This window comes from Cotesia glomerata, linkage group LG4 (assembly GCF_020080835.1).
Source record: "Cotesia glomerata isolate CgM1 linkage group LG4, MPM_Cglom_v2.3, whole genome shotgun sequence".
Taxonomy (NCBI): domain Eukaryota; kingdom Metazoa; phylum Arthropoda; class Insecta; order Hymenoptera; family Braconidae; genus Cotesia; species Cotesia glomerata.
Genome location: NC_058161.1, coordinates 3701404 through 3726362, shown reverse-complemented (window position 1 = coordinate 3726362; position 24959 = coordinate 3701404). Strand labels below are relative to the sequence as shown.

The following is a 24959-nucleotide window of genomic DNA, read 5'->3' as shown; positions in this document are numbered from 1 at the left end:
GTACGTTAAATTGAAGAATTCTTCGGGTCGACTTTGAGTGCACCCTCGGGACAAATTCGCACTCTCAGCGGACACTTTCTCGCGGGCAAATTCATCCTTCATCCCCCTGGCCCTACCCCCTTGCCTAGCCACTACTCACTCTAGTATACGCTTTTACATTTACCATTCTCAATCCCGATTCTCCTCCCACTCAACTCACACTCACACAGCTACTTTATACACCCAGACATACACACCAACATTTCCTCTTTTTGGTCCACTAATTTCACCGAGACTTACGACGAGCATCCGGTTTCAGGTCTTCTTCTTATTTTACCCATATATATCTTCCGGCAAATCGTTTTCCTTCCATTTTAATTCTCCGTCGTTTAATTCTCAGAATTATTTACAATAAACCAAACATGAGTTTCAATTCTACTAAACAAAATAACAAAAAAATAATTCTTACAACCCAAATTAAACCGTAAAAAATAATGCGTGACTTTTCCTGGGCCAAAGACACGGCAGTTCTTGCGCCAACTTTCCTTTGTACTGCTTATAAAATTCTCGAACGTTTACGAGCTCGTCGAACTTAACGATCGTCTAGTCTGCGGCTTTAACTTAAAATTTTTTCGGATCTTAATGTCTCCCTTGAAATGAGACTGGAATTTATTATCTCGTCTTTCGTGTTAGTATTTTACATTACATATATTTTATACCCCCACCTGTGCCTTGACCAGTCACTAGCAAGTAGTCGAAGAAATTTATATTTATCTTTATTATATTTACATGTAACATAATAGTATAAGTATAGTAGTTTAAGTATGTAGTTGCGTGTAGATGATTCTCTCCGCCGATGCGTCTAATGTCACGGCTGTTACGATCTTATATATCTGAGAAACTCAGATACTCATTCGCTTCATACCGGCGTGTTAAGCGTATTAAATCCTCCAGTCTAATATCTTCTCTTCTTTGCCCTTTCCTCGCTTTGCTATTTTTTGCACTAACTCGGTATGCCGGGACTTCCGTGAAACATTGCACGAGATGGATTTTCCCGGGTATATTTTTCCAGCGAAAATACCTATTATATATAAAGTATAAAATATAATAATCATTTGCTCAAAGTATTAGAGGATTTTGTTTTATCTTAATCATTATTATTAAAGATAATAGTTGACATTTAATATCTTTCGTGTGTACAATGTATTATATAGTGTGTGCAGTTTATTTTTATTATATTTTTAAGCTGCAATTTATTTTCTTTTAATACTAAATTGCGTTGGGGAAAAATTGGGTTAGTACTTATTAGACTGACATGACATATAATAATAATAATAAAAAATAATCTGTAGAATTTTTTAATTTATTTTTTTATAATTTAAAGAATAAAATAGTACCCTTGAGAAAACTTTTTTTTGACAATCTAAAATAATTATTTGTTGTCAATATAATTAGTCAATTAATTTATCGATAAATTAAATTAAAAATCTGCATGTCTATAAAAATATTTAGGCTCTGTCTGTACATAAAATTTTTATAAATTTTGTTGGTAATTTTAAAAAAATAAATTTTCAGAGCTGAATAATCTTTTAAGAAACTGAAATAAAATTATTTCGATTTAATTTATATTATTAAGAGAATAAGAAAAATTTTTTCTGCAGGATAATCATATGATAAAATCGTTTTTTTTTTTTTTTGTAAAATTTAGTGTCATTTTAAAAGTCTTGACTAGCATTTGTACCTTTTCAAGGTTTCATATCATTCTTATTGATAGTCAATTTATTATAATTTAGGCTGCATTTGAAAATGCTCTATCTCTAGATACATTATTAAGAAATGACCTTGTATCTTGTGAACTACTGACATTTTTAAAAATATAAACTCACTCCGACATTACACACATTGCGACCTTTTATTTGAGTACCCACATCAATTTTTCATATTTATATATATATATATATATATATATATATATATATATGTATGTATGAAAAATATATCAAAATGCATGTGGATACTCAAATGAAAGCTCTTGATGAGAGTAACATCAGGATGAGCTTACATCTTTAAAAATGTCAATAATAAAGAAATGACCTTGTATCTTGTCAACTAATGACATTTTTAACAAAATAAGCTCATCCTAAATAAGATCATAACAAAAATTATTCGTTTTTAATTTGAATTTTCCCGCGAGTAGTATTATCCCCTCTGTAGGTCGAACTAAAGAAAAATTTTAACAGATGATAAAACAGTTAGTAATTATACCATCATGTATGTATAGTTTTTGCTTGTTTATAGTTATTTCAATTCTGTTTATGAAAAATAATATATATGGTTGCCGAAATCGCAGAAAAAGTCATCGAACTGACAATCAAAAAAAATTAACTGTATCGAAACGGAATTATTTTGACACGCAATTTTCACAAGGGTTTTGATAAACTTCCTCAGGAATAAAACAAAAAAAAAATTAAATCGTAAAAGTGATTTTTGACAAAGTTGTGGTGTTATCAAGCCCATAGCTCCCGTGAATACCACGCTCTTATTCATTTAATTCATCAGAAAAACGAATTTTTTCTGAGAAATCTTATCTAATCGATAAGAAAATTTTTTTACGTGTTCGGTAGTTACTATTATTTATTTCAATATGCTTTTCATCCATAATTTTTTTCGTTTAAATTATGAAAATCACGTTTTAATCGAAATCACGATTTTTAGGCGAGAGTAGAGCATACCTGCGCGCCTCGCGCTTAAAGCATGCAATATAAGCTCACTCCGAGGTTACATTCATTGAGACCTTTCATTTGAGTACCCACATCAATTTTTCATATATGTCTATATTTTATATATATTTATGTATGAAAAATATATAAAAATGCATGTGGGTACTCAAATGAAAGCTCTTGATGAGTGTAACATCGGAATGAGCTTATATCTTCAAAAACATCAAAATTCACGGCAGTCACATAGTGACTGCAAGATTGCTAGTAATTATTTCATCTTAACAATTCATAAAAGTCACTCACGTCGTTTTCATTTGACATGCCTAAAAAAATTCATGTTAAAAAATTAAATTGTTATACCGATAATATTAAAAAAAAAACCCAATTTTCAAGTCATAAATAAAATATTGGCAAGTGATGGAAAAATAAGAAATATTAATTTTTTGAATTCCGGTTAATTAAACCTGATAAAAAATTTCCTTATACTTTAAAGGTAGCAATACTCATTTATCGCTCCCTCACTAAAAAAAAAAAAAGTAAAATATAATCCTTAGATATTATAAATTATAAATTACAAATTACGAGGAATTTATTTTTGAAAGCACCTTTATTGAAGCGATAAAAATGTTTAAGCCCGAGATGAAACGATTGGCCCGTTCTCGTTGTCAGATGAGAGAGTACCGATTAAACTGGGTGACCCTGATGCACAAGATACACTTGTATTTCTCATCTCATGTGATACCGACACCAGCCACCAGCAACCAGCCTCCAACACTGATACTAATACTAACTACCAGTTAAATAACCTTTATATACTCGAGACTCGGCATTTCCGTTCGCCGCTTTCCCATAGTCTTCATCCTTTAACGCTCCTTCATTTATTCACACACACACACACACACACAAACATATAAAAATACTATTCATGTGTGCAAGAGCCACACGCCTCCATAAATCCTCTCGTGCTGGCTGTTTATCCGAAGGGGGTAAGTATTTATCGTCCGGCAAATTACGAAAAGGGATTACCGACTCATTCTACCGATCTGCGCTGCGTCTGACGGTAATCGGCATCAAGAACTGAATTTTTAATTTTTATTTTTAATTCTTAATAATAAATAAATTGTTTATGTGTTTTTTTATAAAAAAAAAATTTTTTTTTAAATATAAATTGAGCCGAGTGAAAATACAAATTCAAAGGATACAGTTAATTTGTCACTCGGTATCTCGATCGTTTAATCGGAGATTAATTAGCGAGATAACGCCGTAAGAAAGAACGAGCTTATTTATTAAATGTGTTAAAAAAATAATCCTCGTTAAATTAGGGACATTAAATACCTCTTTGTCAATATTAATTATATATATTTTTTTTTAAATAAAAAATACACTGATAGAAGGATTTGTTTATATTTAATTATAGTTTAGTTAATAAATTATCTATTAAATTCAATTTATTAAATGTTAATAAATATTTGTTAACAGTTAACAAATACTTATTAACAGTTAATAAGTCATTTATTAAGTACAATTTATTAACTGTTAATAAATATTTATTAATAGTTAATGAATATTTGTTAATTGTTTTTATAACCCTATAGCTGGAATACATGATAATAATTTAATTCATTAAATAAATTAACGTTATTAATATTTAAAAATATAAAAAATAATTATGCGCTGTGATAGAATTTTGTATTTTACTATAAACGTTATTATAATGTAATATAATTAATGCAAATAATTTATAAAGATGATTTTTGTTTATAAGCAATCTTGATATCATATAAAATTACAAGCAAAACAAATTCACTCAACAAAATATTTATTAACTGTTAATAAATATTTGTTAACTATTCATGAATACTTATTAAATATTAATAAATGTACTTTCCTCCCAAATAAATATTTATTGAATGTTAAAAAATATAGATTAAAATTTAATAAATTAAATAATTGCTTCAAATAAATTAAATTATTAATAGTTAATAAATCTTTCCTTCATTGTATCGATTGAAATTAATAAAAAATTTTTTTCATCGATACCTAACTTTACAGCGCCGATAAAAAATATATTCACCTCTATAAATTCACATACTTGGGCGAATAGCTCCGAAAAATATTTATAATTTTAAAGCTATATCATGTTCTATAAATATGAAGCATATTGTACACGCGTACATAATAACAAAATAGTATATATGTATATTTTTATATGTATAGAGGAAATACGTGTGCCCGTGGGGCTGACACGTAGAATGCGAAATAGAGGCATCAATTTACGTCATACGTCATATTTTAGGTTGCGACCTACCGTGATACATCGTTCACTGAAATTTCCGTGCCTCTTTATTTTTATTTAATTTTTTTTTCATGCACGCCTTGAGCGAGAAGTGCGAAGACTGTGCTTTACTCTCGCCTAGAAATCTTAAATTTTATTTTTTGTTATAATACTGGCTGTTCTATTTCAAAATAATAACAGAAAAAAAATTCTTGACTTTAAAATAAATTTTTTTTTACTGAAAAATGATTAAAAAAAATTAGGAAAACGGTTGACCCTGAAGGCCATCCCTGCAGCTTCCCGCCAATTCTATACCTAAACGCTTGAAATTGCACTTATGAAATTTTTGAGCTCTTCGAGCTCATAAATACAATTTGTGTGTTATTTTGAGCTCTCCGAGCTCAAAAAATAGCTTTTATATGCTTTTAAGCTCTTCGAGCTCAAAAGTTTGATAGAACACTATTTTTTGAAATTTCAAATCGCAATAACTTTTGAATGAATGAACCGATTTTTATGCGGTTGGTGGCATTCGATGCAATTTTCATAAAGAATCTTCAAGTTTAAATTGATAGAACAAAAAATTTCGCAGTGATTCCGAAAAAACACTTTTTTCGGTTTTCTTTCGTCAACGATAACTAGCAGACGAATCAACCGATTTTGACCGAACTGATGGTGATCGACGTGGTTTTTTTATGTTAAGAGCTGATTAGTTTTTGAAATTGATCCGTAAAGCCGTTTAAAAGTTATTCCAAAAAAACAACATTTGAAAAAAATTTTTTTTGTAGTTTTTTTGCGATTTTTCAAAATCTACCGTTGCGAATTGATCTAAAGTATATTCAAAATCTAAGTTCAGTCAAGCCCTTTCGAATGGCACCAACCACGATCAAATCGGTCAAGCCATTCAAAAGTTATGAGAGGCATACATACACACACACACACACACACACACACACACACACACATACATACAGACACCATTGCGGGAATAGTCAGGGACGCTTCCTAGGACCTCGAAACGTCGAGATTCGATGAAAACTCGATTTTCGTAAAACGGGGTGAAAACAATAACTTCCCGATTTTTGAAAATCTTCGATTTTCTTAGCGGGAAGTTAAAAATTATTTATTAGATAAAGTGTACTTTATCTATTTAAATTGTTTTTTTCAAAAACAATTTTAGTCTTTCTTACAATTTTATTGGTTTGTTACTTTTTTCTCTGTACAGTAACTGTGCAATTTTTTTTATTAATTGTTGGATTTTTTATTAATTCAAACTAACAATTTGATTTTTTTGCTCTAAAAATTTTTTTATCTACAAACAATTTATATAATTTTAAAGTTCAAATTGTGTAAAATAAAAAATCTTTTTAAATCTAAAAAATGTCAATCAAATTGCACTTCTGATAGTGATATTCAGTTAATTAATAAAAATTTTTATTGGCAGAAAAATAAATTATTTATGTGAAAAATTAAAAAAAATTTTATTATTTGTTATCTAATTTATATTGATACACAGTAAAAAATTTTGCGTCATTGCGTCAAAAAATTTTGTGTTAAAAATTTTTATGTTAAATATTTTACACTTTTTTGTGTTAATTTAACATTTTTCTGTGTTAATTTAACACAATTAATGTTAAATTTACACATAAAAGTGTTAAATATTTAACACAAAAATTTTTAACACAATTTTTGACGCAATGACGCAAAATTTTTACTGTGTAGCCATAAGTGTAAAACTTTTCGTTTATCGCCAAGTAATTTTTAACGATATTTTCAAGGTACATTATCAAAAAAAATCTTTGATTTTTTTTATACAGCCTTTTGAAAATATCGATTTATACATTTAAAAAATTAATACAAAGTATAGTTAGAACTATCGTCCTATAAAATATAATAAAAAATAATTAATACAGCAAAGTAGTAAAATCGACATACAAAAATATTTTATATTATACGTTTATACATAAATGTATAGTGCAGTTGTTTGGCTGTTCAAATAAATAATTTCTTGATAAGCAAGTACGTAGCAAGGTTAAAAAACAACAATTAACTTATTTCCACTGATAGCTATACGTGAAATCCTATTGGATATTTTTCGTTTATCGTTAAAATAATTACTCCTTACTCCGATTATCCAGTATGAGTAGAACATTTCGCCAATTAAAATAAATAAAAATTGCGAACGCTTTCGTCATTTTAATTACTGTTTACCTAAAGTATGATACCCCCACTTTACCTTTATCAGTTATAACCGATAAAATTTCGGTATAAATTCGAGGTTAACAACAATTGAATCTATTATTGTCAACTACTTGTAGTCAGTAATATTCTATTTTCTACATTAAAACGCCTCATCTCTTAAGCTAAAAAAAGTAAGTACCATTTATTTTATAAAATACTAGCTGTTACTCACCCGCTCCGCTGGACGCTTTATAGAATTGCATTTTTAGATCTAGACTTGAAATTTAATTAGAGTATTGTTTTGACTTGCACAGATTCCCAATTCTATCGAATTGGCATGCACCTTTTATCCATGTAATTATTCTAGCTAATATTCATTGTAACTTTCAATGTGCAATCATTATAATATTCCCGTGTCTTTCTTACAAAAATTAATAATAATTGATATGAAAAAAAAAATTTGTAATGAGCATTGAAAGTTTCAGTGAAAGAAATTTCAGGTCTCATAAGTGAAGAAATCTCTCCAGTATATAAACATAACCTATAGAATTAAAAAATTTATTTTAAACAAATGACAATCGAATAGAATAAATTTAGTTATAATAAAAATTCATTATTTCTAAGTCAAAAAAATATAGTTTCCGGATAAGTAATCACCACCATATCATATACTAAAACCTTCTCCAAAACACGCTGCATCTTATGGTATAAGTATTATTCCGATCGGTTTAGTAGTTTTCGCAGTATAACCAGACAAAAAATCTGCTCTCCATTTATTTGTATAGATAGATTAATTTTTTTACGTAAATAAATTTAAATAGTGAAAAAAAATTAATGAAGAAATCATTAAAGAGTAAACTTACGTTCCAAAATTTTGTATAAAAATTTTTTGTTATTAACTAACTCTTTAAATTGATCAGCATTCAGGTTATGGGCCCAGTCTTTAATTTTTTAATTATTCTTTCTTTGAAATTGATTTTAGATTTGAATTTTGTAAACTATTGAATGAAAAAAATATTCTCAGAAATTCGATTTGTTGCAAAATTTGTTACTGCTTTATTGTTTCACTAGCTGCTACTCGCCTGCTCCGCAGGGTGCTTTATAGAATTGTATTTTTAGATCGAGACTTGAAATTTAATTAGAGTATTGTTTTGACTTGCACAGATTCCCAATTCTATCGAATTGGCATGCACCTTTTATCCATGTAATTATTCTAACTAATATTCATTGTCTTTCAATGTGCAATTATTATAACATTCCCGTGTCTTTCTTACAAAAATGAATAATAATTGATATGAAAAAAAAAATTTGTAATGAGCATTGAAAGTTTCAGTTAAAAAAATTGCAGGTCTCATAAGTGAAGAAATCTCTCCAGTATATAAACATAACCAATAGAATTAAAAAATTTATTTTAAACAAATGACAATTGAATAGAATAAATTTAGTTACAATAAAAATTCATTATTTCTAAGTCAAAAAAATATAGGTTCTGGATAAGTAATCACCAACATATCATATACTAGAACCTTCTCCGAAACACGCTGCATCTTATGGTATAAGTATTATTCCGATCGGTTCAGTAGTTTTCGCAGTATATCCGGACAAAAAAACTGGCTCTCCATTTATTAGTATGGATAATTTACAATTATTTTAAAATATATATTTTGCAAAACAAATACGTAGTTAATATTTTTTTTGCACTTTAATTTAGATTAAATTTTTTGCAATTTAATTTATTTTAGAATTTCTGATCCAAAAATGGCCAAATTCACCCCCTTGATGATTGTTGTATTGTTTGTTATTGGCACTGTGCTCGTTAACACTGTGGAGGGCCACGATGAGCCATGTGGTCGTTCTGATTATACTGTATGAATATCATTTATTTATTATGCATTCCTTTATTAATCACCAATATTTTAATAATCAATTTTGTGTTTTTAGTGTGAGAAAAATGAAGACTGTTGCAGCTTCAAATGCATTAAAGATGAAGATGAGATGATATGTTATGGAGATAACATGGATCGTTACGCAGCACTTTTAAGGGAACAACGTCAAGGTTAATAAAAATTAAAAATTTTAAGTTACGAGTAACGATGTAAACCTTCAATAAATGCGTAAATTTCATTTGAAACAATAATTTTAGTTATTTTCAATAGTTTAATAAATTCTTATCCTTGGACAAAACATTTCCTAGAGAATATCCATAAAGAAAATATCCTTGTAAATAATTACCAAAATTTTAAACAAATTAATTTCTTGTTACAATAATGCCCAATTTTTTTTTTAAATAAATTTTTTCTCTTATAAATAATTATATGTAAAAAAAAAAGTGCCATTCGGCAGCCGAAATGGAAGTAGATTTCATTTTTTACTTATTAATTAAAATTACAATTAGATTTTAACGTACGATTTTTTTTTTGTAATCATTAGACTCAAAGTTTACACAGTTATTATATAAAATTTATTATAATAAAGGAAAATTACGTCATGAGGACAAATACAATAGTTAGATTTTTATGAAATCTACTAATAGGATTTAAAAGAATAACAAAAGCTGCGTCGAAAAAGTTTGAGTAATAATAATTAACAATTCCCATTTTAATCTTTATCATTTTGCACGTAAAAGATTATCGTTTGATGTGTAAAAATGATCAAAAAAGGTTACTTAATTTCTATGGTAAGAAAATTTTCTAACAGTAACTTTTTTGTAGAAAAAATTGTTTTTTTGATTTTTAAAAAAAATTTTGTATAAAAATTCGCAAGTTGTCTCTTTAAAATTGATTTTTCCGAATTTAGAAAACTTTTTTTCGACAAGAAAATTAATGTAATAAAATTGTTTAAAGTTTCAAACAAATTAATTTCTTATTTCAACATTGCTGATTTTTTTTTAAATAAATTTTTTCTCTTAGTGTATTTTTATACATTTTGCTTGAGGATATTTTCTTTATGAATATTCTCTAGGAAATATTTTGTCCAAGGATGAAAATTTATTAAACTATTAAAAATAACTAAAATTATTATTTCAAATAAAATTTACTCATTTCTTAAATGTTTACATCGTTACTCGTAATTTTTAATTTTTAATTATTAATAACAATCTTAATTTTTTAAAGATGCAGAGTAACGCTCCATGTCATCTCCTTTACATATCATTTCATCATCATCTTCAACGCATTTGTTGCTGCAACAATCTTCATTTTTGTCACACTAAAAACACAAAATTGATTATTAAAATATTAGTGATTAATAAAGTAATGCATTGTAAATAAATAATATTCATACACTATATTCAGAAAGAGTACATGGCCCGCCCTCCACAGTGTTAACGAGCACAGTGCCAAGAACAAACAATACAATAATCATCAGGGGCGTGAATTTGGACATTTTTCGATCAGAAATTCTAAAAAAAATATTAACTACATATTCACGTTGCAAAAAATATATTTTAAAATAATTAAAAATTATATTTTATAAAATAAATTATTTTTACTTTTTTCAGCTTAAGAGATGAGACATTTTAATGTAAAAAATAGAATATTACTGACTACAAGTAGTCGACAGCAATGCCCATACTGGACGATCAGAGTAAAGAGTAATTATTTTAGCGATAAAGGAAAAGTATCCAATAGGATTCCACTTGTAGCACTTGTAGTTATCAGCGAAAATAACTTAATTGTTTTTTAACCTTGCTACGTACGTGCTTATCGAGAAATTATTCATTTCAAAAGCCAAACAAGAGTACGATACATTTTTATATAGAAGTATAATATAAAATATTCTTTTATGTCGATTTTACTATTTTGTTTGATGAATATTCGAGAGTTGTCTTTCTAAAATTATTTTTTTCCAAATCAAATAAATTTTTTTCTTGACATTTAATTTAGCTGTCACTTGACAATTTTTTAATTTTCTTTGACAAAAAAATTTTTTTTTTTAAATTTCATTTTTAATTTTATTAAATTTCTACAAGTTCATTTTTTTAATAATTTTTTTTTGCTGAAAATTAAAATTGTTTAAAATTTATACAAATTAATTTCTTATTACAGCAATGCCCATTTTTTTTTAAATAAATTTTTTTTCTCAATGTAATATAATTTCAATCAAACATCTTCACATAACTATTATTATTATTATTATTATTATTATTATTATTATTATTATTATTATTATTATTATAAATCTGAATTTTTTATTGGCTGTCCAGTCTATTGCACGAATTTTTTTTAACTAATTATGTAGGGAATACAGGCGAACGATATTATAAATTATTAGATAAATAATTAGTTAAAAAAAAATTCGTGCAATAGACTGGACAGCCAATAAAAAAATTCAGATTTATAGTATTATAAAAACCAGTCTACAGAAAATATATTGTATTATTATTATTATTATTATTATTATAATTATTATTACGATCATCAGTATCTTCATATGGTTACCAATTTCTCAAGAAAATACATTTAATATATTACACAACTAGCTGTTACTCGCCCGCTCCGCTGGGCGCTTTATAGAACTGCATTTTTAGATCTAGACTTGAAATTTAATTAGAGTATTGTTTTGACTTGTACAGATTCCCAATTCTATCGAATTGGCATGCACCTTTTATCCATGTAATTATTCTAGCTAATATTCATTGTAACTTTCAATGTGCAATCATTATAACATTCCCGTGTCTTTCTTACAAAAATGAATAATAATTGACATGAAAAAAAAAAATTTGTAATGAGCATTGAAAGTTTCAGTTAAAAAAATTGCAGGTCTCATAAATGAAGAAATCTGCCTAGTATATAAACATAACCAATAGAATTAAAAAATTTATTTTAAACAAATGACAATCGAATAGAATAAATTTTTTATCATTCCGAGGCCGAAAGTTTGTTTCCCAAACCTATTTTGCGTGAAGAAACAGACGAATTTCAGACCTATCACAATTAGTGACATTTAAAATCACGCATGTTTTTTGTTTTAACTTTCCTCTCGTGCATTAAAAATTATAACCCGTTGCTATAGTAACCAAATATCGAGTAATTAATAGCAGCGTCATACAAGTATAAGTGAAGTGATGATAAATAATTGTATTATTTATAATTTCCTGTGCAGTGATATTATTAAATAAAATTTATCTAGTTTATAAACAAAAATGAGTTCATCTGATTCGTCTGACGATTCGGAGAATGCTGAAGCGCTGAAAGTGCGACGTGATATAGAAGCAGAAGCTCAAGAAATTACAAAAAATCTAGCACCGTCAGAATCAGTTCAAAGATACCGTACTTGCTATAATAGTTTCATGAGTTGGAAAAATGCTAACGCAGGAAATGCACTGAATGAAAATATTTTGTTGGTATATTTTAAGGACTTGATGAAAACATTGGCACCTAGTACAATCTGGAGTCGCTGGTCTATGTTAAAAACAATGATCAACATTAACCACAACATTGATATCAATAAATACGCCAAATTAAAAACTTCAATTAAAAATTTTTCCAAAGGTCATGTTTCCAAAAAATCTGAAGTACTTTCATGGAGTCAATTTAAAAAGTTTATTACTGAAGCTCCTGATTTTATTTATTTAGCTACGAAGGTAAATATTAAATAACTATTTATGTCTTTACGTAAAACCACTATAATTACAAGTATTTATTGAAATTCTATTTCAGGTTATTGCGATTTTCGGAGTATCTGGAGCAATGAGAGGTCAAGAAATTTGTGACTTAGCAGTACAAGACGTCGAAGATACGGGCACCCAGCTGATTGTAACTGTCCTTAAAACGAAAAATAAATATCCTCGGACGTTTGTGATTGGCCCTGAATTTCGCGAGAAAGTTCGTCAATACCAGACTCTCAGACCTAAAGACACAAGAACAGACAGATTTTTCTTACAATATCATCGCGGTGCTTGCATACGTCAAGTCATTGGGAAAAACTCGATTGCTCAAGCTCCTAAAACCATGGCTCTCGCCTTCGGCTCGGGTGACAAAAATGCGCGGGTTGAAATGTCCTACTTTCCTCCCTTGGTGCGTAATATACTATAGTTACAATAAAAATTCATTATTTCTAAGTCAAAAAAATATAGGTTCCGCATAAGTAATCACCAACATATCATATACTAAAACCTTCTCCAAAACACGCTGCATCTTATAGTATAAGTATTATTCCGATCGGTTCAGTAATTTTCACAGTAAGGTAAAAGCCCCAATATATCTATATTCACAAATATAGGTATACAAATACATGGAGTGATCATATACTGGTACATGATCATATATTGGGGCTTTTACCTTATAACCGGACAAAAAAAATGGTTCTCCATTTATTAGTGTAGATAAATATATTATGTCCGGAGATATTTTGCCTTCTTAAGAAGGGTTTACATTTTTTCTCTCTCTCGCCCTCTATTGGACAAACGAAAGTATCTCTGTCATACTTGTAAAACTTATGGAATCTTAAAACGCATTTTATGCATAAATAAATGAAAATTTTCTAAAAAAGCGCTTCGCTCTTCGATAGATAATTTAATTATCTATCGAAGAGCGAAGCGTTTTTTTCAAAATTTTATCTCATTCATGAACAAAACTCGTTCAACAAACTTGAAAATCAACTATCAACCGCTCTTAAGGATTTTTTGTCAGTGATATTTTGTCCGGGGATCAAAACGCCCGATACCATTTCAAAGCATTAAATTTTTACGCTTTTTCCGACGTTTTATTAACGTCCCTCAGGCGTCGATCATGCGCCATTTCTGAATCTACATATCTTGAACCTCTTATGCTGAAAATATATATACATATGAAAATATTATATATTATAGATCTATACATGAATATAAAGTCGAGCATCATGTACAGTGATAGATCGAGTCGCGCTAGAGCGTAAGAAAATATTTCAATATTTACGTTTTCCCATCTAGTATTTTATGGATTCTCTTTATTGTATCACTACCAAAATCTTTTATTCATTCACTCGCCTTTTCCCTCTTTCTCTTTCTCTTTTTCTCTTTCCTCCTCTTGCCCTTGCTCTTTATATCCTTAGTCCCTAACCACTTACTTTTTTGCCTTGATAAAACTAAATTCGTCCAAGTTCATCTCAATTTGATCGATTTCTTATCAATATAAAATATTAATTTTTTTTTTCTTTCTTTTCAAAGCCAATCTAGCCAATAAATTTCATTTACTTTTTATTACAATCTTATACTTTAGATCAATATTTTATTCATTAACAAATTGTAATTTACTGTACATGATACTGGCTGGTAAGAAAGTCTAATTAAAGAAAGTTTGAGATAAAATGAAAAATATTCTATTTAATTAACAAGTTTAATTGTTGATTTTTATTGAAGTAAATTTTTAAAACTAAATATTTAAAATAAATTATTTACAATTAAAAATTGTAGTAAACATTTTTTTTAATAATTTATAAATTATGTCCTTAAATAATAACTAGCAACCTTGCAGTCACTATGTGACTGCTGTGACTTGTAAATTATAAATAAATAAAATTTTGCTTTATTAAATAATGTCATTTGTTAAATTGCACTGTACTTTCTTAAATATCGAGGTTTTTAAAGATATAAACTCATCCCGATGTTACACTCATCAAGAGCTTTGATTTGAGTACCCACATGTATTTTTGATATATTTTTTATATATACATATATATAATATATATAAATATATGAAATATTGATGTGGGTACTCAAATGAAAGGTCTCGAAGAGTGTAACGACGGGGTGAGCTTATATCTTTAAAAATGTCAATAGTTCACAAGATACAAAGTCGTTTCTTAATTCTGTTAAATTGAACTGTAGTTTCTTAAATATTGACATTTTTTAAAGATATAAGCTCATCCCGATGTTACACTTATCAAGAGCTTTCATTTGAGTACCCACATGCATTTATATATATTTCTCATATATTCATATACATAAATATATAAAATACATGAAAAATTGATGTGGGTACTTAAATGAAAGGTCTTGATGAGTCTAACATCGGGATGAGCTTATATCTTTAAAAATTTCAACACGGAAAAAAGTAAACTGTAATAAATAACAGTCGATTTATAATAAGTAATGATCAACTGCTAAAAATTACCATTTCAAACAGTAAAATCGTGATTTTACTATTCACTTTATAATATTTACCATTTAAACGTTACAATTTACTCTTGATATGGAAGAAAATACTATTTCAAACAGTAATATTCGCTATGTAAATTTCTAAAATGTTAAAGTATAATAAATAAGAATTCAGACTTTGATATTTATCATTTGGTACCTAAAAAATGATCTTATGATATGTAAAAAGTATAAAATGAAGTTAGTAAATTTCTAATACAAGCAACGTCAATATTTACAAAGTAAAATGGTAAATTTTAAACGCAACGCTAAAAATCAAACTGTAATTATTGACTTGCTTGGACTGGTAAAATGTATATTTTTAAAGTATAATTTTTACTGTTTCAAATGTTAAATTAAGTTCCCCTTCTCCTCATAGTATGGACTATACATTGAAATGGCAATTTTTACTGTTTGAAACTGTAATTTTTTAAGATAAAAGAGTCGTTATTTACTATAGTGACAGCTACTAATCACTTATTTTGGATATTAAATTATAAATTGTGGCTTTTATACTTTTTACATTAAGTTCTGTAATATTTATATTTTTGCCAACCCGATGTCCGCTTTACTGTTTGAAACTATAAAAATTAACCGGAATCCGAGTGAATATTACGGTTTACTTTTTTCCGTGAATAGTTCACAAGATACATGGTCATTTCTTAATTATGTATCTAGAGATAAAGAATTTTCGAAAGCAGCTTAAATATTTATCATCATAAATTGACTATCGGTGAGAATAATATAAATCGTTTGATTATCGTGGAGACAAAATTTTTCTTATTCTCTTAATAAAATATATAATAACTCCAAAATTTTTATTTCATAACATCAGTATTATTGTAGTTATTATTATTTTTAAAAAATAATATCCCAAAAAAAATTTCATATAAATTTATTTTAAACATAAAAAATTTTAATGGAAAGATTAGTCAAAAATTTATTACTTCCAACAAAATATAAAACAAAAAAAAATAATTTCCTCGTATGTTTTGTATAAAAACTAAATAAAATAAATAAACTTATAAATTGACTAAGACGATTGAAATGGAAATAAAAATAATAAAAAAGAGTGAGAGCTTTCAAAATAAAGTGATACATTGATAATTTATAGCGGAACAGATGGTTTTGAAATTCCCGTCTAGACTATAAGTAATAGTGGTGTAAGTTAAACATAAGTGCAAATATTCTTGGTTATGAATCTTACGGTAGTTAAATACTTTTCATACATGCTTATGCATGTGCTTTCCTTCAATCGCTTATTCTATGTTGTGTTTTCGCAAGTGTGTTAAGTACACGCGAGTACGTGTTTACTTCGACGCAAATATGTGGTTGTGGTTTCGTCAAAGCGCCCATGAGAACCAAACGAGAGGAGGCGAGTAGTATAAGTGCATAAGTATAGTATAGTGTTGTATGGCCGTATGTTTGTGTGTAAATGTTTAGCTCCATTCGGCGTACGCGAAATTTGTGGCGTGAACGCATCGACGAATTTACGAGACACGAGCCTTCCCACCCGCACAATTATGTTTACAAACAGTCGTACATCATAAGAACAGACGTTAACGCACGCGAGTGTATTCCGTTCCATTCCCGAAGATTCTACAACAAAGGGATTGTCATCTGGGCTTGTTTGTTGTTGTTATTATTGTCATCGCTATTATCATTCATTATGTCTCATTGTAGATGTCTATTGTTTTGTGTATCTTCAAACTATATTACACAATAATTCAAATAGTTTTATTTTATTTTAACCTTTCATCTTTTATTTTATGTCTTTTAATAAAATTTATGGTCTAAAAAAATTCTGTTTTAGTGAACAAAAAAATTTATCTCATTAATTATACAATTATACTGTTCATAGTATTATTTAAAAAGAAAAAAATAACTGCATTTAAATCGCTTCAATTTTTTAAGTAAGTAACGCTTAGCTAAAATATATTTCACAAAAAAAAATGTAACGATTCAAGAGAAAAATTCTTAAACCAATAAAATTATTTTGAAAATTTTTATTGTCATAATTTAAAGGAAGAAATTGTTAAATTGAAAAAACTTTCCTAGTTTAAATAAATTTAATTTGATTCAAGAATTAATTTATTTTTTTAAGTTTAGTAGTTAAAATAAAATTTGATATTAATCTATATTATTAAGAGAGTAAGAAAAATTTTGTGTCCAGGACAGTCATATGATAAAATAGGTTTTTTTAGTGAAACTTAGTGTCATTGCAAAGTTCTTGATTTGAATTTGTGCCTTTTCAAGATTTCATATCATTCTCACCAATAGTCAATTAACGATGATAAGTATTTGGGCTGCATTCGAAAATTCTCTCTCTAGATACATAATTAAGAAATGACCATGTATCTTGTGAAATATTGACATTTTTAAAAATATAAGCTCACCCCGATATTACACTCATCGAGACCTTTCATTTAAGTACCCACATCAATTTTTCATATATTTTATATATATTATATATATGTATATATTAAATATATATCAAAATGCATGTGGGTACTCAAATGAAAGCTCTTGATGAGTGTAACATCGGGACGAGCTTATATCTTTAAAAACATCAATATTTAAAAAAGTACAGTGCAATTTAACATAATTAAGAAATGACCTCTGTATCTTATAAACTATTGACATTTTTAAAGATATAAGCTCATCCCAATGTTACACTCATCGAGACCTTTCATTTAAGTACCCACATCAATTTTTCATATATTTTATATATATTATATATATGTATATATTAAATATATATCAAAATGCATGTGGGTACTCAAATGAAAGCTCTTGATGAGTGTAACATCGGGACGAGCTTATATCTTTAAAAACATCAATATTTAAAAAAGTACAGTGCAATTTAACATAATTAAGAAATGACCTCTGTATCTTATAAACTATTGATATTTTTAAAGATATAAGCTCATCCCAATGTTACACTCATCGAGACCTTTTATTTAAGTACCCACATTAATTTTTTCATATATTTATATATATATTAGATATATGTATATATGAAAAATATATCAAAAATGCATGTGGGTACTCAAACGAAAGCTTTTGATAAGTGTAACATTAGGATGAGCTTATATCTTTAAAAACGTCAATAATTAAAAAAGTACATTGCAATTTAATAAAAGTTTTTATTTAATAAAGGAAAATTTTATTTATTTATAGTTCACAAGTCACGGAAGTCACATAGTGACTTCAAGGTCGCTAGTTATTATTATTTCAATATTTTCGATAATAATAATAATAATAATAATAATAATAATATTAAGTAAAAATTAATCAAACGGCAAAGATTGATTTAAGCTTAAATAGAAATAGAAGGGAAAATAGTAAACCAAGGATTAAGCCTGTTATTCTGGAACTAGAGACTACAATAGTTAAGGTTGGGGGCAACTAGATTTACCGAACTCGATTTGGTCCTTTACCAATAGTAAATACAAATACTACTTGCCAAAAGCTTCTCTTTTATATGGTACATATGTAGAGACTGGTATGAGCATTGTGCAAAGTATTCGCTCAATTGGAAAATTTACAGAGATATAATCACTTTGAATACGGATGAATTTCGGACGTTTATTCGATCTAAAGGCTCGTATTTAATTTAAATATCCACGTATTACTTTCTAGATACCATATAGATATAATATATACTATTATTTATGTATTTATATAATTTAGTATTTTATCTCGATATTACGTATTACCTATTTATATTTTGACGCTGTCAATTACAGTTATCAGTCGATCTAATGCTTGACCCAAAACTGTCAAAGTTTATTGATTCATTTTTTGCTTCAGCTTTTTTGATGAATATTTTATCTTGTTTTATTGATTAGAAAATTCAATTAATTTTTTTTTTCTTTACAAATAAATTCAATTATTTTATCGTCTATACTCCTTAAAAAAAAAAAAAAATAAAATTTATAAAATAAAAATAATATATGTTTTCTTTTAATGAAAAATCAAATTAAATTTTAAAAAAATTAATTGAACAATTTTTTTAAATAATTTAATATTAAATTTTAAAAAAATTAATTGAACAATTTTTCAAAATAAATTAATATTAAATTTTTAAAAAATTATTTGAACAATTTTTTAAATCATTTAATATTAAATTAATAAAAAATTAATTCAACAAATTTTTTAAATAATTAAAAATTAATTAAACAATTTTTTAAAATAAATTTTTTAATATTAAATTTTTAAAAAATGAATTAAACAATTTTTTTCAATAATTTAATATTAATTTTTTTTTATTGACCTTTAATGATTGTATTATAATTTAAATTATCAAATAAAATAAATAAAATTGACATTTACAAAGTGAAATTAACATCCGCGTAATTTAATAAGACCAAATAATTATTAAAAATAAGAATAAAAAATTTATTGACACATTAAATTGACATTTAGATGTGTAATAAGTAATAAGAATTGTTCGGTTGATCACTTGGGTAACACATTAAGCCCCAGAGAGTGTGCAAGTTATTAATTATAAAATAAAATGATGTCTTTAGTATTTATCCGCGACACGAACCGGCAAAATAATTACTGCCGATAGTAATCGCAAGGGAATGCTGTAACAGTTAATGTAAGCGACTTGTGGACAATATAGTTATACAGATGCGTAGGCAAATGAGTTTTAGTCTGGAATAAAGTGGGATGGTTGGCTGTGCTGAGAATAAGTACAAGTACAATAAGTAAAAAGAGAAGCTAAAGTTCGAGGCGTTATAAGTATGTATGTACATGCTTAGTTGAGAAGACGGTGCTCGTTTATGCAGGCACTCGCGAAGAGTCTGTTTACACAGTAAATATATCAATGAATTTACGATCCGAGCTGATCCCTAATGGCCGCGCAAACAGATCGCCGGAGAATGCGAGACTTGATCAAGAAAATAGTACTTATTATTCCCTTAACTTAACTCGCTCTCATCTGGCTTTATGCAAGATCTAAGCCGCGGATCCTGTAATAAACGGATAATGCTAATGCGCTGATAATGATTGTAAAATTACGGACAAGAGGGACCTTATATTAATAAAAAAAAAAGTTCAAAACTTGACATTTGAATTGTACCGGGTTTTAATTTGCTGAGAATTATTATATTGTGATGATGGGGAGTTTAATATTAAAAATATTCCGAGAGATAAAAGAAGGAGGTTGTACCTTCTGGGTGCCGGATGGTGGATGCGTTAACGAGGTTTGTGTAGGGGTTGCTTAAATCTCTGTTTAGTTGTAAGCTCAAATGGTAGCGCCGGCTACGGATTTTAAAAACAGCTGGCTGCTAAGCTTGTCACTCAAATTATGTTATATAAAACTGCTCTACTCGTGGAAACCTTCATTTGTCTTGCATCATTTCTACGTCAAGTACTTTAATTAAGGGACCTTTTTTATTACGAATTTATAAAACACTACTGGAATTTAAAATGCTTGCTTCTCGCTTTTTTTTTTTGCGAGGAAATTTGTCGCGTTGATTTATGGTTCAATGAAGTGAGAATTTAATTTTAGATTTTTTAGCAGATTATTTTGCAATTAAAGATTTTTTTTTCTTTTAAGTGCGAAATAATTGATTTTAAAAGAATTTTCCAAAAATTTTTAATAAAAATATAATTTTTAAAAAATATGAAAATTTTATTTGAAAAAATAAAAATTTTTAGAGTTTAATCGAGATTATTAAGAGAATAAGCAAAATTTTGTGGACAGTGTATTTATATGGGAAAAAGGGTTTGTACACAGTAAAAAATTTTTCGTCATTTTGTAGAATGTTAAAATTTGTGTGTTGAATATTACACTCTAGTATGTAGAATTTAACATTCTAGTGTGTTAAATCATTAAATTAACACATGAGAATGTTAAATTCTACATACTAGAGTATAATATTCAACACAAAAATTTTAACACTACAAAATGACGAAAAATCTTTTACTGGGTATGGTTAAATTTGGTATGGTTCGAAAAGTCTTGACCTGGAGTTGTGCGATTCTTGGTTTCATATCATTCGCACCAATAGTCAATTTATGATGATAAGTATTCAGACTGCATTTGAAAATACTCTCAAAATATCTCTCAAAATATCAAAATATCTTCAGATACGGAATGAAAAAATGACCTTGTATCTCGTGAACTATTGACATTTTTAAAGAGATAAGCTCATCCCGATGTAACACTCATCGAGACCTTTTATTTAAGTACCCACATAAATTTTTCATATATTTATACATATTATATATATGTATATATGAAAAATATATCAATATTCATGTGTGTACTCAAATGAAAGCTCTTGATGAGTGTAACATCGGGATGAGCTTATTATATCTTTAAAAACGTCAATATTTAAAAAAGTACCGTGCAAATTAACATAATTAAGAAATTGCCTTGTATCTTGTGAACAATTGACATTTTTGAAGACACAAGCTCATCCCGATGTTACACTCATCAAGACCTTTCATTTAAGTACCCACATCAATTTTTCATATATTTATATGTATTATATATATGTATATATGAAAAATATATCAAAATGCATGTGGGTAATCAAATGAAAGTTCTTGATGAGTGTAACATCGGGATGAGCTTACATCTTTAAAAACGTCAATATTTAAAAAAGTACCGTGCAAATTAACATAATTAAGAAATTGCCTTGTATCTTGTGAACTATTGACATTTTTGAAGACACAAGCTCATCCCGATGTTACACCCATCAAGACCTTTCATTTAAGTACCCACATCAATTTTTCATATATTTATATATATTATATATATGTATATATGAAAAATATATCAAAATGCATGTGGGTAATCAAATGAAAGCTCTTGATGAGTGTAACATCGCGATGAGCTTATATCTTTAAAAACGTCAATAGTTAAAAAAGTACAGTACAATTTAACGAAAGTCATTATTTAATAAAGCAAAATTTTATTTATTTATAGTTCACAAGTCACGGCAGACACATAGTGACTGCACGGTTGATAGTTTTTTCTAATAATAACACAGCATGAAATTAAAAATTCATTAAATAAACTATTTTTAAATATTTTATAGTAAATTCAAATGAAATTTTTTACAATTTAAAAATTAAATTTCAATTTTAATTTAAATATAAATTTTTTTAATCATTTTTGTAACAATTCTAGATCTCGATTAAAAATTTTTATAAAAAATCCACATATTAATACCCTAAAAATATAAAACTCTTAAAATCCAAAAATTTCTCTCCCCTTATTAGCCCACTAAAATGTCCTCCCCCAAAAGCCATAACAAGCTGTTCTACATCCCAACTTGTAAATTCTAAATCCTCTATCGAGCATCCACCAAAAAAAATCAATTTAACTATTCGAGCTCCCTATTTACCTTATTACCCTCTGCTTCATTCACAACGCACATCTGACATTTCTATTGAACGTCACACTCAATCACGGACAAGTATTAACAAAAAATAATTTCTATGGAAATGAAATCCTCATTCCGATTCCGAGCAAATAAAATTATCGATCAGTACAGCTACAGCAACAATCTCTCCCCTGACAAAGAAAGAAAATAATAATAAAAAACCGCTACAAGCTGGAAGGTACAAGCGTACCGATTGTTCCGGTATTTAAACGGACGATAAAACCGATTTTAATCAGAGATGTATCTAGTTTATGTTGTTATTTCGCCTTGAGGAGCCATTGGCAAGGTGTGGCTGAAATTCACTCGCGTAGTCTCAGCTCATTCTTCTTTGATTCCCTGGTTCTTTGTCATCGGGCTTTTTGTTCTTGTTCTCCATATCACTCGGGCATAGTTCCTGCTTTATATCATCCTATACAGTCTTGCAAGGTTGCTTCTTATTTTTATACGATAGAATTTAATGGAAAAAATAAAATTGAGCTTTGCGTGCGAGATGCAATTACACGGAAAGAAATTTTCTTTAAAATTTACTGTTAAATTCATGAGAGAAATTAACGGAGTGTATTGTAATCAAGGGCGCTGTTTTATTATGGATTAGTAACTGCAATAATTTTTAAAGGTCTCCAGTAAAATAAAAAAAAATTAATGTAGCGGTCAATGGAATTTTATTACACAGAAAAAAAGGTTTACTTGAGCCAAAAAAATATTTGTCTTCCTATTTATTTTCTTGAGCGAAAAAAAAATTTTTTTTTGACACAAGAAATTTCACTTATTCCAACAAAACTAATTCTCTTGCTTTGAGAAATACGTATCTTGATCCAAGAAAATTTATTTAAGTCAAGAAAATCTGGTTATTTTGAGAAAATTCAGCCTCTTGCTCCAAAAATTTTAGTTCTTGATAAAAGTAAATTTTTCTGTCTTGAGAAAATTTCTCTTGCTCCAAAAAATTAATTATAAAAATAGAAGTAAATTTTCATTAATATTTTTATTGATCAACATGTCAAATGGGAAGATCAAATAATATTTCATCATTTTTTTTCATTCAATATGTATAATTGCACGGTAAAATAATATAAATTGGGTATCAAATATTCAAGAGAAAAATTTTCTCAAGGTGAGAAAATTTTTTTCTCAGCTGAAGTAGGTGGCGCTGCTTCCCTAAAGTATCTAAAGATTTTGATCAAATATAAAAATTTATTGTATCAAGTATTTATGATAATTTGAATTAAGAAAAAATGACTTCCACCAAGAATAGAATTTCTCGAAAAATTTTAACTTCGGCCAACACAACTTCGGTCTTCCTTCAAGCACCCGAAAATTTTCTTGAGCCAAGAATTTTGTTCTCCAGTCAAGAAATTTTTCTTTCTGTGTATTATTTTTATAGGTTCTATAATCTGGAAAAATTAGATTTTAGTTTCTTAAAATTAAATGTTTAATTAATTTATTTTTTAAGGTTACTAGAAAATCGAGCGCGCTTTGCGCGCTTCCGTCCAAATGTTTATTATCGACAATTTAATTAATTAATATTTTTACAAATTCAACTCATTAATATTTAACCGTTGCCATAGTAACGGTTGCTATGGTAAATGTTGTCATAGTAAACGCTGCTATGGTGACAGTTGCTATGGTAATCGTTACCATAGCAACGGTTACTATGACAATGGCTCCATAGTAACCGTTGCTATGATAAACGTTGACATAGTAACCGTTGCTATGGTAACTATTGCCAAAGTCATCACCATAGTAACGAAAAGCGACAATAATGAAAACGTCACATCAACTTTTTAATAAAGGATTTCACTTTAAAATATAAATAGAATAATAGCTAATAGTAAAAAAAAAATTACAAATGTCATTAAAGTACATTTTTAAAACTAATATTTAACTAATTGCATAAAATTCAATTAGAATTATAATTGCATAAAAGTTTGTTAAAATTAATTGAAATTCCGCAACAACTAATCATTAAAAGGTGTAATTTTTTATACAGCTGGGAAGTCTTCAGCGATTGCAGCGCTGCCTTAAAGTCAATGAATAATCCCGTTACTTAGATTAATTTTTACTGAAGACTTCAGTAAATATTTTAGTAGAATTTTATTTTATTATAATGTTTAATATTAAAAAATAATTGTTTATCTTAATAATTTTCCTCGTTTATTATTTTTCAATGAATGGTACTTTTCTATATTTTTTAAATCGTATCCATAAATAATTATCAAAAAAAAAAAAATTATAATTATAGATCAAGAATTGCAGAAAATCCCACGGTAATTTATAAAGAAAATTTC

At 27.6% G+C, this 24959-nt stretch overlaps 1 protein-coding gene and 2 long non-coding RNA genes across 3 annotated transcripts in view; 1 reads left to right on the top strand and 2 right to left on the bottom strand.

Moving 5' to 3' along the window:
• The window catches only part of LOC123264388 (netrin-3-like), a 228927-nt gene that overhangs the window by 139628 nt on the left and 64340 nt on the right, over window positions 1–24959 (bottom strand). The gene's annotated exons all lie outside the window — the stretch shown is intronic.
• On the top strand, window positions 7205–9289 carry LOC123264399. Its single transcript, XR_006509324.1, has 3 exons — window positions 7205–7343; window positions 8895–9018; window positions 9094–9289. It is a non-coding gene; the product is annotated as an uncharacterized LOC123264399 (long non-coding RNA).
• On the bottom strand, window positions 10167–10756 carry LOC123264403. Its single transcript, XR_006509328.1, has 3 exons — window positions 10643–10756; window positions 10435–10552; window positions 10167–10359 (listed from the first exon to the last, which is right to left on the bottom strand). It is a non-coding gene; the product is annotated as an uncharacterized LOC123264403 (long non-coding RNA).